Source organism: Larimichthys crocea, chromosome VIII (assembly GCF_000972845.2).
Source record: "Larimichthys crocea isolate SSNF chromosome VIII, L_crocea_2.0, whole genome shotgun sequence".
NCBI classification, from domain to species: Eukaryota; Metazoa; Chordata; class Actinopteri; family Sciaenidae; genus Larimichthys; species Larimichthys crocea.
This window is the reverse complement of record NC_040018.1, coordinates 25,210,787-25,225,200: the sequence shown is the minus strand read 5'-3', so window position 1 is coordinate 25,225,200 and position 14,414 is coordinate 25,210,787. Positions and strand designations below refer to the sequence as shown.

At 40.0% G+C, this 14,414-nt stretch overlaps 1 protein-coding gene across 3 annotated transcripts in view; it reads right to left on the bottom strand.

Annotated features, from left to right (window-relative positions):
- The window catches only part of phkb (phosphorylase kinase, beta), an 88,753-nt gene that overhangs the window by 30,913 nt on the left and 43,426 nt on the right, over window positions 1-14,414 (bottom strand). The gene's annotated exons all lie outside the window — the stretch shown is intronic.

Here is a 14,414-nt window from a genome sequence, read left to right as displayed (position 1 = left end):
ACTGTAATCTGGACCAAATAATAATTTTCAGAATAGCACCACCCTAAAGCTGTCATTTTGAAGATATAACTCCGCTCTTAGCTTCCCTAGATTGACCACCTATTAATGCCAGAGCTGAATTTAAAATGCTTTTCTGAAACTAAATATTACATGAGCTACTTAAATATAAAGCTACGGCCAGGAGATGGTTACCTTAGCTTTGCATAAAGACTGTAAGCGGACAAAAAACGCAAGCCTTGCTCTTTCAAATATTTAAAAAAGATCTTCCTAGAAAGACACTGAACACCATCCTGGCAGGTGTCAGACCAGGCAGATTCACCTTTTTGTCGACTTCAGCTCTGCCTTCAACGCAATTCAGCACCACAGGATGATCAAAAAGCTTCACCATCTCATCATCCCTCCAGTCCTCAACCAAAGGGTTCACAATTTCCTTTGTAACGCAACACACGCTGTCAGAACAGGAATATTAACATCATCAACTATTATCATCAATGACTGTATGTAATGATGGGTGATGTATCTCCAATTCCTCCCGCTAAGTGTCATTTGGAGCCAGAGTCAGTGCAGTAGTGATCTACTGATCTGTTTACCTCCTACCTTAATTTGTTGCTTTAGAATCCTATCGTACCACTTCTTTACACTGTTAACCATCTCCAACTAAAATTTACCAGCATCGCATCCACTGGCAGAAAAATCACCTGCCTTAACACACCAAAACACTCAGACTCACAATAGCATATGACACTGATCACCTCTACAATTAACACTTCACACATTACTTCCACCTGGTGGAGCTTTCAGTAGGAGATTTGTCCCTGTTGCCATTGTATCCTTGAACAAACTGCCTCAATGACACCGCTGTATGCTGGGATGTATGAATGTAGACATAAAGATTTGATGTATTGTCAATATCTCAATGTTCCTTGGTATATATCTGTATACGTCTGTGCTGTAGTGGCTGTGAAAACAAAGGGGACAATAAATCAGAATCTCTTGGCTAGGTGCAGGGAATTCTAATCACAAGCTTATTTCCATCTGTCTTTCTTACAGCACCAAAACTTGTCCATTATAAATGAGCATTGCAGTACTCAAGTGACCCACTCTTGCCCTGCTGGCTTCGACCCCTGAGGCAAGTTGTACATTTCTAAACCCGTCCTGCCTCCTCGAGTGAGTTGTGTTTCAAATACTAGGCTCCCAAATGTGACGGCATCAGTCAGCCGCTTGAGAAAAAGAATCCATCCTCAGTCAAAATTGATTTCTGGCAAGGGAAAGAGATTGATTAAAACGGCACGCGCTTGGTTATGAATGGGAGTGACTGTATGTGGGGGGAGGTTAGAGGAAGCAGGAAAACAGCATAAAATAATGAAATGAAAAGGGGGGTTGTTACAAGGTAGTTGAGAAAGACTCGCAGAGGGCAGGGACGAAGGAAGAGAGCTGTGTTCTTGTTTGTTTTTTCTCAGTCTAATAACACTGTCTGTTTCCACTGTGCATGTATGTGTTCACCAACCTCGGGCACTTCTGTGTGACAGGAAGAACAAACAAACACTCCCGTTTACCTACGCGCGCATGAACAAACACAAAGAATGACTAATGGGAGAGGCTGATTAATAAATAGAGATGGCACACACATCACATCTGTCACGAAAACCAAACTAATTAGAATAAGTAACTCCTTGATTCTTTATCTCTGCACAATGAGAAAGTAGAGACACACACTCCTGGAGAGAAAGACACAAACAGATTTGTAATTCAACCTAGACCTGTTACCTTTGCTGTTTTGAATTGTTTAGGAGAGTAAATGTATGACTTCTAGGCGGAATTGGCGCTTCCCAGTAGCCAACTGAGATTATAAAATTATATATTGTGTAAAAAAAAAAACGCTGCAGTTCTGTAAATGAAAATTGGTTCCGGAAAAATGCTCAATGTGGCCTCTGCTCCTGACAAAAAAAAGCAAGAAATCACAATCCACACAGACAAAAGGGGGGAAAGAGGAAAGAAAAGAAGTCTTAAGAGGGGACAAATTGAGGCATGCTATTAACAAGTGCTATAGTATATTTTCAACTGCAGGATGGACTGGTGGAGGCTTGGAGCAGGCCTGGCTGCTGCATCCTGTCCCTCAGAGATACGGCCGCGCTAAATTTGACAAAGTGAAAAGCCATTTGCCAGAGAACTCTGCAGAACAGAGTCCCTGCAGAATAGAAATGAATTTCAGCTCCGCTTCATTTGACTTTTCCCCCAAAATTAAAAGCAGTGAGTTGTGACACAGGATGAGAAGTGTCTGAGATCATTCTTTCTTTCCCTTTTTCTTTCTTTCATTCCTCAGTTTCCTTATTTCCTGTCTGTTCTTCCTTCCTTCCTCCTATCCTCTCTACTTTCTTTTCATCCTTCTTTCCATCCTTTCTTTTTATTTCATTCCCTCCATCAGTCTTTCTATCATGCAAACATTCTTCCTTCCTTTTCTTTCTTCTCTTCTCCCCCGTCTTTCTGTCCTTTCAATTTCTCTTTCCTCCTACTCTTCCTCTTTTCCCTGTTTTTGTCTTTCCTTCCTTTTTTCAACCCTTCCTCATTTGTTTATTTGTTTCTCATTCCCTCCTTTCCTTCTCTTTCATTCTTTTGGCATCTCTCAGTGGAACCTACTCTCTCTCTCTCCCTGTCTTCATTTCATCTCACTCTTTTGGTCTCACAGGTCGGAAGTAAATCATCTACAAACAAACAGCATTTCACAGAGTCAAATCTCAAGATGTTGCTGTCAAAACAGCTCCGCCAGTAATAAAACTCACACACAGGATGAAACTGACTTAAACCAGCAGAAGATTTATGTACACAGCTGTAAGTCAGTGAATCAGGTAGCTGACAAAGCATCACCACATCTGATTAATGCTGTGTACTGAACAGAGATTCATTTTTTCCAGTTCTGATTACATTTCTCGTGTTTCCTTCTTGCAATTTTAGGAACATCTTTTGAACAGTTAACTGTGAAGGTTTGCTTATGAATTCAAGTCCAACAATTTGTTATAGAAAAACATCCTCTTAACTGCCTGCTGTGCATGTTTGAAACTAGAATACACAGTATGATAATAAATCATTTATTTGCTAGTGTGAAAAGGATTGAAAAGATAAGGGAAATGCAGAAAGTTCATGTAGGATTGGTATATGCGTTTGTGTGTATGTCTTAAGGGGGAAAAAACTGTAGGTGTGTGAATGTTTATCAAGCCTTGATGCTGAACGCTGCTGTGAATGTCTACTTAGCGAGAGATAACAGGCTCAAGGTCGTTCATACAAACGCACAGAGAATTTTAGTTGTAGGCAAATGTCTCTTCCTTGTGCTTAAAACCACGATAGAGTCATTTCTACGGTTATTGATTGATCAACTGACACTATTTCTACGAACAATACTGGCTCAACATTTAACCATTTAAATGAAACTTGATTGTAAAAAAATCTTGAGCTTAACTCAATGTGACGTTATTTTCAAGGTTAGATCCCTCTCAGTGTGCCGGCTGGCAAAGCGCAGCACGAGGGAGGCAGCCTCAAGCGAGCGTCACATCACAAAGGAATAAAACATTCAAAGACTTTCATAAAGTTAAAAAAAGCAAGCAAGGGAATTTATCTGCCACCAAAAAAAAAAGAAAAAAACTATTTGAATGAAATATAATCCCTTCTTTTCATGCCCCTGTACAGATGAATGACCGAGGGCTCTGTATCGTCCTCGGGAAGTTGGTCTCTGTGCAGCTCAGAGATTTATATTTTGATGAGGGTATTTCAAAGTGTCGGGGGTTTAGGAGAAATACGTTGGGAGGTGGGGAAAAAAAAAAAAAACATGAAAGAAATGCTAAGTCATTTTCAATCCGGGCTCTGGGAGAAGAAAATGTCTCTTGTGTACGTTTTTTAAAGTTGGATCTTTTCAAAAGGTCATCTTGTGGTAATAACGACGACACCATGACAAGAATCAGCTGCGGCTTTAAGTTGAACACAATTGGAGGAGGGGGAGGTGACGAGGTGGGGGATGGATTTAGGGAAATGCTTCCATTCCGACACCATGGAGGAAAAATACACTGAGAGAGCTGGAGATGGAAAGACTAACATACTGTAGGGAGGGAGGGAGACCGAGGGTGGAATCACCTCAGCAAAGGAGAACCAAGTGAAGAATTGGATTGCACACTGCTGGCCGGTGTAATTGTAAAGGCGCCTGGAGTGAGAAAGCGGGACATTGCTCCCTAGACCCAGTTCAGAAATATTATCATCCGCTGGAGAATCCTTATAAGTGAAGCAGCAGAAGAAAAAAAATCAATTGATATTAAAGGCGAGGCACGGTGTGAGCTACAGGAGCCTCGGCTTTCAGTCAGTGCGGCCCTGTTTGATATCATGCCAAGAGAGCCGGGAAGGCTGGGGAAGACAAGTGGCCTGATTACTACTGTCTGTGTGAGTGTGTGACGTGTGTGCATAATGATCCAAGCACCACAGTGAATAACAAATCATACATGCAGCCACATATGAAAATCTGATGCTTGGAGGTGACAGGTCATTTCATTGAGCTGTACAGGTGATGTTTTTTTGTTTTTTTTTTCCTGTGTGTGGGTGCAGTTCTAGAAAATGTCGTAACTTTTGTTCCCTTTACAAGTCATTGCAAAGCCACGAACACAAGCTGGAAAATGGCAAAAGGTGGACTGAGTCCAATCAGCCAGAGGGTGTGTGTGTGTGTGTGTGTGTGTGTGTGTGTGTGTGTGCGTGTGTGTGTGTGTGTGTGTGTGAATAAGTTCTAATGCGCACATGCAGCCTGACAATCGTTCTGAAACAGAAATATGTCCTCAGTTTTTGTGCCAGGCTACACTCTGATATACACACAGAAAGATGCACAACACCCATGCACACATAATTACAAACTTTGGGACCAGATGGGCATTATGGTTCTAATGTACTCGCTCTCATTCACACACATACACACGCACAACAAACAGACAGGCTGCACTGTTATGCTTGCTGCCAGAGGAGCAGTTCTAAACCAGTCCCAACAGTTCTCTTTGGACACACATTAAGAGGCGAGTTGTAGTCAGATGTATCTCTAAATAGATAGCAAAAAATAAAAAATAAAAAAACCTCAATGGGTGCACAGCTGTTATTACACAAGGGATATGTCAGCTATTTGTCACCAGCGAGGATAAAGTGGCAAGGCCATTACAGGATGTGCAATCTGTGTGTATCCTTCTGCATAGTTATACAGAGTGTTGCTGGCAAAGATCAAATAAAAACTTCTTGTCTTTTACCTTTAGTCATCTCCTAACATTTTGTGAAATTGGCATAACCCCTGAGAGCTTTGCTAAAACTGTTGAAGAACCGATGCCACATGTCAATCAGTGTCCTCCTGGGAGATGCTTTTGAAGCTATGAACCCTCAGGTAAGGACAAAGACAATTTGATTTGTAACAACTGATACCGAGAATCTATTCCTCACGCTTTACATTCTCAACTGTGCTGCTGTTGTGCTGCATGACTGCTCGCACCATTATTGGATTTTGAGACTTTCCTCCTATCACAAAAGGAGTTTGTGATAGTTATTTTGTGAGGGTATTATACTTGGAAACGTAGGAACACTTAAGATTAAGCCAACAAATGTGTTTAAGGTTGCTGTTAGGTACGGCTGAATAGAGTTCCTGTAGCATCAAGGCTTAATCACATCACATCCGTTGCCTGCTCGCATTTCAGAAGCAGAGCATCAAAAGCAGTCTGTTCTCCAGCGGCGGCAGCATCACATTCTCCACAACGTTTTTTTTTTGTGTTTCACAAGCATATTGAAGAATATACACAACAAAAATATAAATGCAACACTTTTTCTTTTTGGTTTTGGCTGCCATTTTTTCATGAGTTGAAGTAAAACATCTAAGACTTCTTCTTTGCACACAAACGTTTTATCTCAAACTAACCATCACTAGCCAACCAAGCACACAAGTCAACTTAAAAATGGTGGTGGCAATCAAATGCATATTAAGTCATTGTCTGCTCTAGGGAAGTCTTCTTCATATAACCCTTTAAAGTTGCACTAGCCACTTAATGTGCATTTTCAGCCATAGTTCTCAAATACCAGAAAACAAGCTCAGTTTCTTTTATCTTGCTGTAATTCTTGGTGTGAAGACAGGGTTAGTGAGTGCAGGTGTGAGGACTGTGAACAGACCTCCCACTGTGAAGCCTGGGCTTATACACTGTCAGCAGTAACCATCAACAAGCACCTAATAGAAGCCAAGATGCCTCCCTCTCAGCACACCTGGCTCATAACGCAAATCCCAACTCTGAATCTAACACTCTAAATCAAGCTGCAGTGGGGGTTGATGTATCTTAATGTACAAGGGATGTGACAGCCTTTTGTTCAAGTGAGGGTTTGGATGAACTGAGCACAGCAGCTTCAAATATTTGATCTCCACTCGGGCATTTTTTGCCATTTCCCCCGAGGTTGTGCGTCCTGGCAGCCTGCTTCCCCTTTGTTTCTGTGCAATACGTCAGCTGTAAACAGGAAGACGCTGTACACCAGAGCTGGCCAATAACACCGACAGTGAGACAAAAGAAGCTGAAGGGCCAAACCTATCAGACACAGCTAATGGGGCCCTTGGCACAGAGAACAGCTTGTACACACAGACAAGAAAGCAGAAGTGTGTCTGAAAAGGACAGAAACACACACACACGCAGACAACTTCTGAAGGAAGGGCGGTATGTGCATGTGTTGGTATGAGTGCAAACTGAGGATGCATTTGAGCACGGGTGGTGTGTCAAGACTTAATGCATGCAAAGTGTGTGAGCGTGTCTGAGTGATGTCCATTTCCCTGCAGGTTAAGGTCAGTAGCCATCTCTCTGGGGCTTTTACTGTCACAGACCGCTGGGCTCGACATTTCCTGCCCACTACCAGGCCATTTGGCAAACAGCAGGGTTTAGCACACTCTCAATCTGTACATCTGTGTGAGTGTGTGCAAGTGTTTGCATGTTTGTGTGTGTGTGTGTGAATGAAGCAAAGGATACAGGAGGAAATTAGTGCATGTTGCTGTGAATATGTGTGATTCTGTTTGGAGGAGGGGATGAAAATGCAGTGTGTTTGTGCATAGGTGTGTGTGTGTGTGTGTGTGTGTGTGTGTGTGTGTGTGTATGTGTAGACCTGAGTCAGAAGGGTCGAAAGTCCATCTGTTCCATGCTGCTCAGGGTCACTTTGCTCTTCAGGAAGGGACATCCTGTAGATTATTTAGTGGTGTCCTATCCCTGACCTTTAATCTGTGTTATGCTGTTTGAATCTGAAGTAATATATAACCATATTTCACTAATTTGAACAGGTGTCTGTACCATATTATCTTGCAACACAGCTACTTAACTGGCTTCTACAGTAGCACATCTCTCTAGCAAAGAAATACAGGTCAATGCCACATAGTGTGTCGATTCACAAGCAAAGAAAAACATATTCAAACGCTATTCACACTGCCTGTACATACCACTCAATAAAACACATTTTCACCTAAAAGCAAATGGACTGGAAAACATTGTACAAAGCAGTCTACAATTGTTGGTCTTTACACACGGGATGTCTGATAATACTTTCAGCTGAGAGGGAAATTTTGTCATTAATATTTCTGGTTTATTTTGGAATAAATAGCAGAACTTGGTAGTGGAAAGTTGTGTCGCATTTTTTAGGCTGTAATTCATCTTAAATATTTGGAATTTTGATTTGAAATTTGAAATGTGGTTGTCCTGCACAAAATATATAAGTGTATCATAATTCTGTGCTGTGTGAAAGAAGAGGAAATGTTGCCAACCTTGATGCAAAATAATAGATTTTAGTCTTATTAATGGAGTAAAGTAGATTTTATAGTACACATTAACTTGTAAGGTACAACAAGGTCATTTTTTTTCATTGTCAATCAACAATGAAAGCTGCGTAGAGCTATACTTGGGTGTTCAGTCTCAGTCTGACCAACAATACTAGCAACCCTTTAACATTACTGGGAGTCAGTGAATGTTCCTAAATAGAGCTGTGTGCCGGTGCCCTTGCTGTTCACCTAAATATAAATATACAGAATAAAATGGGTTCATCTGTCTCTTTTTACCTTCTTACCCCTGTATATTTCAGCCCAACTCCCTCTTCTCTACCTATAGCGTTTCTATCCTCCCTCTAAGGAGGTATGTTTGTTCCCCACACTCAAGTATCCAATTGGTGCCTTTGCTGACCCACAACTTATCTCTGATTGATGATTGACGGCTTCTGCAGTGTGGACCACAATGCAACTTTTCCATTAACCTTGTTCTAACATGCAGGATATGTGTGTGTGTGTGTGCGTGTGAGTGAATGAAAAAGAAACTCTTGACAGATGTCAAAGGTTCCTAGAGAGTTTTACAATGACAGAGTAAAGTGGTATGTGGTATGTTTTTAATGCACACAAAAGTGCTATTCATGCATGTGCTTCAGTGTTGTATGTGGGTGTAAACGGAAGAGTTAATATCGTACAAAATTCAAAGAGACAGTTAGAAAAACGATAGGGAGCAGGAAAAAACAGACTGGGAGAATGTGACACTGCGAGCATGTCTGAATAGCTGAGTAGATTAGGGATATAACATTAAAAGCAAGTTTGACATAGCGACTAATTCACTTTTACAGCCATTCATGACTTCTTAGAAACCTTCAGTTGCTACGCCTGCTGCGTATTATTGCATGTTTGACGGTGGGATGTGATGGGATGTCACGGCACGCTCCCCAGGGTGTGTTGACTCACCCTCACAGCCCCGAGAGCAGGTTGTCTCTCACGCAGAAAAACCCAATATGGTCGACCCCTGCACTTTGTTAGTTGCTAAATATCAAGGAAACCTGCATTCATCCAAAAGGTAAAGCTTAAAAAATAACCCATTTTGAACTACTATTAGAGGCACAGAGAAGCCTGTCGTACAGTAGTAATGCACTTTTGCTGATTTTACAGTGGGTTGCTACATGCATACTTAAGTTGTGTAGCTTTACTTTACAGCTTCATATTCTATTTAACATGCTTGCACTTCATCACAGGAGTAAAAGGTTCCTGTACTTGTCAAGCTCCGCTGAACATTAAAGTTGCATAAACACCCCATTCACCAACTAAATCACAACTTCCCACACTCACAGTGTGATAGTTGTTTGAGGCAAAACCCCATTTCCTTCCCACTGAGATGCACACAAGATGCAAATTTAATGTGTCACGTTACCTATATACAATGTGGGGATATGTGCTGTATAATCATTTTTAAATTTAGACTGGCCACGTAAAATTGATGCTGTGTTGTGCACATTCTTAATACTTGTACTTCTCAGTGCAAGAATATTAAGTGTTGCCATGTCAGCTCCAACACACTGAAGTCACTTTTTCTGCAGGGCATTGCAGGGTTTCGGAGTCACAGCGGGTTTTATGTAAAAAGGATTAAAATTATGAGACATTAAAACACTTGAATAACTGCAAATAACTAAATAAAGGACACTGTTATCACACTTTTTAGTAATAAAAAAAGGCTGGAGACAGACACAAACATTTCTTTCTGTTAATTATCCTTTATCCATTTTACTATCGCTAAGTCTAGATATTAAAATTATTTAAAAATTGTATGTGTTAAAATGGAATATTGTAGATATTTTTTGTTGAAATGACTCAAATGTGCTATGTGCCAGCAACATAAACAGGTATTTATAGGTTATATGTGGGACTTTGCCAACTCTTTCGAAACACATTTCACCACAGGACATCAGAGCTGATAAAAAAAACACTGAGGTGACCTTATAGAAGCTTATATGTGGAACTAAACAGTAAAATATCGCAAGCTGTTCATGAAGTTAACATTGTAGGGAATCTTATGTTCTCCAGCTGTGGAATAAATTGATGCAGGGACTTTCAGTTGTAGCATAACATTTCATTCGAAGGAATTGAGCTATGAATAATACACGCGCTCATAAACACATATGCATAGAACTGCACCCACTGAAACACAAATATCCCTGATATATACAGAGTGATAGTAATATGAATGCACGCTTTTGTGTGGGAAACACAAATTACACACATACACAAAGAAAGAAAGGGGGGGGCGTACAAATCAGGCCTTAACTGCAAGTGAAAGCCCAGAACGCCCATGTGCCTTTCCTGCCTGCAGACCAAACACTGGATGGTCAATGATGCAGACGCAACAAGACAGCTGCTACACACAAACACACAGACAGCAAGATATTTCTTGCTTAAAACACAAAACGGTGAACTAAAAAAGTGCAAATGTCTCCTTCTACTACCATTTTACCCATTTCCTTTTCTCTCCACTTTTGCCTGCTCATCTTGAGACTCTTTGCCAACACAACACGTACGGTAAGCATTTAGCTGATACACAAAAGGTGTGAGTCAAAGAGTCACAGAGGTAAAAAAAAAAAAAAAAAAAAAAAAGACACAAAGAAGGAATAATTAAAAACTCAGGGTCAGGGAGAAATTGTAAAGCAATGAGAAAGAAAAAAAACACAGAAGCGAGAGAAGTAGCGAAGGACAGAGGAAATAAAAAATAAAGTCTACAATTTGTGTGGCCATTTGACCCTGCACCATCCACACGAATAAAGAACCAGATCTAATTTTACCTGGCGGAGGGCAGGTACAGGTTAAAACTGCAAGTCTGTTGATTTGCTGCATTCAAGTCTTTCAGGAAAATGAAATGCTCTTCAGCTTTCAGGTGGTGCTGCTTGGAAACTCAGAGTGAAACACCTCAAAACCTGTGTTTGAAATTATGTTTTCCTTTTCAATCATCTTGCAGTCAAAGTTTTCAATGTTTTTCATCACATTACTAAATCACTGACTTTTAAGAAAGACATACACAGCACAACTACTGGTTTTCTGTTGTACATGGTTAACACTGAAATTCTTGGCTGTAAAACATAAATCAAAATGTACCACTTTAGCAAAAAAAAAAAAAAGCTCTAAAAACCTACTGTATACTACCTGCTCAGCACCGAACAGCAGACACAGTTGGAGACTAGTTGGAAAACAGAGTGGAGGATTTAACAGCTAAAGAGCAACATATTTCCATGCGAGCAGGAAGAGAAAAAGAAATACAGTAGATCAAACAAGAGCAAGAGTTTAGGCAAGTGACTCTCTCAGCTGATACCTTGTCCTGTCACCCATCATGGCTCACTAGTGAAAATATTATTTGGGATTTTTTAATACTCTTGGTATGCATGAAATTCTGACAAGGTCCTCCACTTTACAGCACTGGGCATTGTGGTGTCCTTGGCAAAGCCTCAGAGGTTTACACACCTGGGTTCCCATCATGCAAGTAAAATGCTGAAATGGAGATGAGTAAGTTCGAGAACTGTATTATGAGAACTGGATAAGTGACTCAAAGATGAAAAACTGCTCAAGCACATAAGCCAAAAAGGTTCCAGGTTTCTTCTACGCTGCACAGCCCACTTTGCATGCACATTAGTGTTTCTCCTGCTAACCACAGCCATACACTTTACAAGACATGACACTAATACAAAAAAAAAAGGCCAATTTTCTGATCAAGATAATGGTTTCACTTCTGTCTCAGGGGAAGAGTACAATGTGCAAAGGTCTGTACTAATATCATGGGGATAACCCAGGGGTCAGTTCTAGGTCCACTGCTTTTTTATGAATTCTTACACTCGTGGCTTGAGTCTTCTATATGTCAATGGAACATTCACAGTAAAAGTTTAAAATCATCAGTGAGGTTGACATCTAAGATTTGATCATCAAATGAATTATATTCGCAAAAAACAAATCCTAACTGCTTCAGACTCGTCATAAAATATCTGCCACTCAAAACAGCTCAGCTCTACATGCATGCCATGATAATCTCACAACTAATTCATCACTCCCTGCTCACATGCCTCATAATCTGTAAGTATAAAACCCATTACTTAACCATATAACCAAGACGGACAATAAAAATCAGGTATGAAAAATGAATGAGGTGGTGCCACTGTCACATCTTAGAGAAACACAATATGTTCAGCATCAAAAGTTTCATCAGCCATTCCAAGCTCATTTACAAACAGCTAAATGATCACGCTCCATTCCTGCTTACTGAATTTGTTGCAAGCCATTAGCACTCGAGTAGAGTCAGCACACAATAACGATAACTTCATTTGGACAATAAATTGAAAATGCAACACAATTTTAAGTTTTTTTAATTGAGGTGTTAAACTGTGGATAAAAGGGAAAGACCATTCTCTGACCCAGTATCCCTGACTCACCTGAATTTTTTATTGTATTGTATTTGTACCTGTCGCATATTTGTATTTTTCTTTCTGTGTCTTTCTTTTCTCTTTTCTATTTCAACTTTTGAATAAGCCTCCTGCTGACAGGTGATGCAAATTAGTGTTCCACAATTGTATGTTGCAATTTCAATGCCGCCGTTGTCTTACATTTACATTGCTTCAGTTTGTGGGAAGAATTCATCATCTCTTTGCCACCTACACACACTGATGAAACTGAGCACACCCAGTTAGCGTTCACAGTTTGCATTAACTTCAATAAGAAGTTGTCAGCTCTTCAATAACCTCATTAACAAGTCCTGTAGACCCCAAATTACATTTCAAAAGGCCATGAAAAGATAGTGCCTCATCACTGTGACAGCAAACCACAGGGCTTTCAATTTTCTCAGAAATGAAGCCGAAGCAAAAGCGATTCACTCACACTCACACATTTATTTGGACTGCATGTGGCTGAAAACCTCAAACTGAATGTGATAGGGTTTTGTTGATGGGCTGCATGCAGAGCAGAGCCTGCTACCATCAGAGACTTGGCTGTCACGCTGTCTCCACATCCAGTCTCAACAAAGTGTTATTGTGATAAAAGTAATTTCAACAAAATATGCAGTCCACCTGAGGGGAGTCAGGCTTTGCTCACATTGCATACTAGTTTAGAAGCTGAATTCAAAAGCAATGCTGCCAGCAGAACGGAGATGCATGTATCCTTCCTGTTTTCCTACAGAGAAATATCACACAGCATCTGGTAATACACATAAGATGATGCTTTAAATTGCTCTCTGTTTGATCTGTTAACAGAATGCAGGTCTAGAAAACATGCAATCAAGTGCACAGATCATAAGAAGTAATCATGAATTAATCTGCTCTTTCAGCCCTTCAGCCAACGAAATTATTTAGACCAGTGATTTCCGAACCAGGGGTACTTGTGCCCCAGGGGGATACTTATGCAGTTGCCAGGGGATATGTGAAGACAGAGTAGCTCTACCCTTTTGATCAGATAGAAATTAAGATGTAGGCAAAAAATATATATCCATTTATTGAGCCTGCTAACTAGTTAATATGACAGGAGACAGGTTTCAACAGCTGGCTAAAAGAAATGAATACATTTATAAATTAGATAGCTAGAAGTAGTGAATAAAGTGTTGAAATAATTAAGTATTATTAATAATAAGTAATGAGTAAATTATTAAAATAACTAATAGTAATGGAAACTCAGTTGAAATAGTCATAACTTATTCAACCGTGCAGCCTTCAAGTGGTAGAAACAACGAAACAGACCTATTACAGCCACGTTTATATATTGAGTAGTTTAACAATATATACTATAGATATGGAGCAACAGATCTGTTATTTGACACCTGTATTGAGAAATTGAAATTTCTTTCTACAGAGTGTTTATACATGAGTTTTAATATCACTAACACTACTTTCTAGTCAGTCCAGTGGAAGACAAGATATCTGTACACAGCTGGTAAATGTCAGAACCGTCAAGCAAATCATAATTCTACTTTCTTAGAGATGGCCTTCCTTCTACTATACAATATTAGTTTGCTCTAGAGAGTTAAATAATGACATTTGTACCTCTTAGAGGCAAATGTCCATCTCTTATTCTATTTCTCTGCAAGGTTTTTCTACTGGCTGACATGCTCTTTTTGTTGGATTGCTTCTGTCTTTATTCTCTCTGCTGATCTTTGTCATACTTGCATCCATCATAGTCCAGACTTATTCTCTCTTGTGTGCTTCATTCTAGCAACGTCTTTACGGCCGAGCTACAAAAACAAAATCCAACATACAGAGGCCGAATGGGATTTATCAATCCACACTGTACGATGAAGAGAATGAACACTGGGTTGTTGTATCTCTACCCTTCATCTGTGTGATCCTCAGAGTTGCTGGCTGTCTCAGATATGGATTAAACCTCAAACATGATCTCCATTCAGAGAGGCAGCTCGTAGAGGAAATGGACTGGTTTTAATCCATGTCTGGAAGACTGGCCCCTGGCAAGGTAAAAAAAAAGGATGGTCTCTGCTGTTTATGTTGTTGATGAATGAATTTTAATTACAACTTTAGCATCTATGAATACCAAAATAAAGCAGTAAGTCTGGACAGAAAATATAAGGCTAGATTTATTTTGCTGTGTAAAGGGGTTACTACATAGTTTCAAA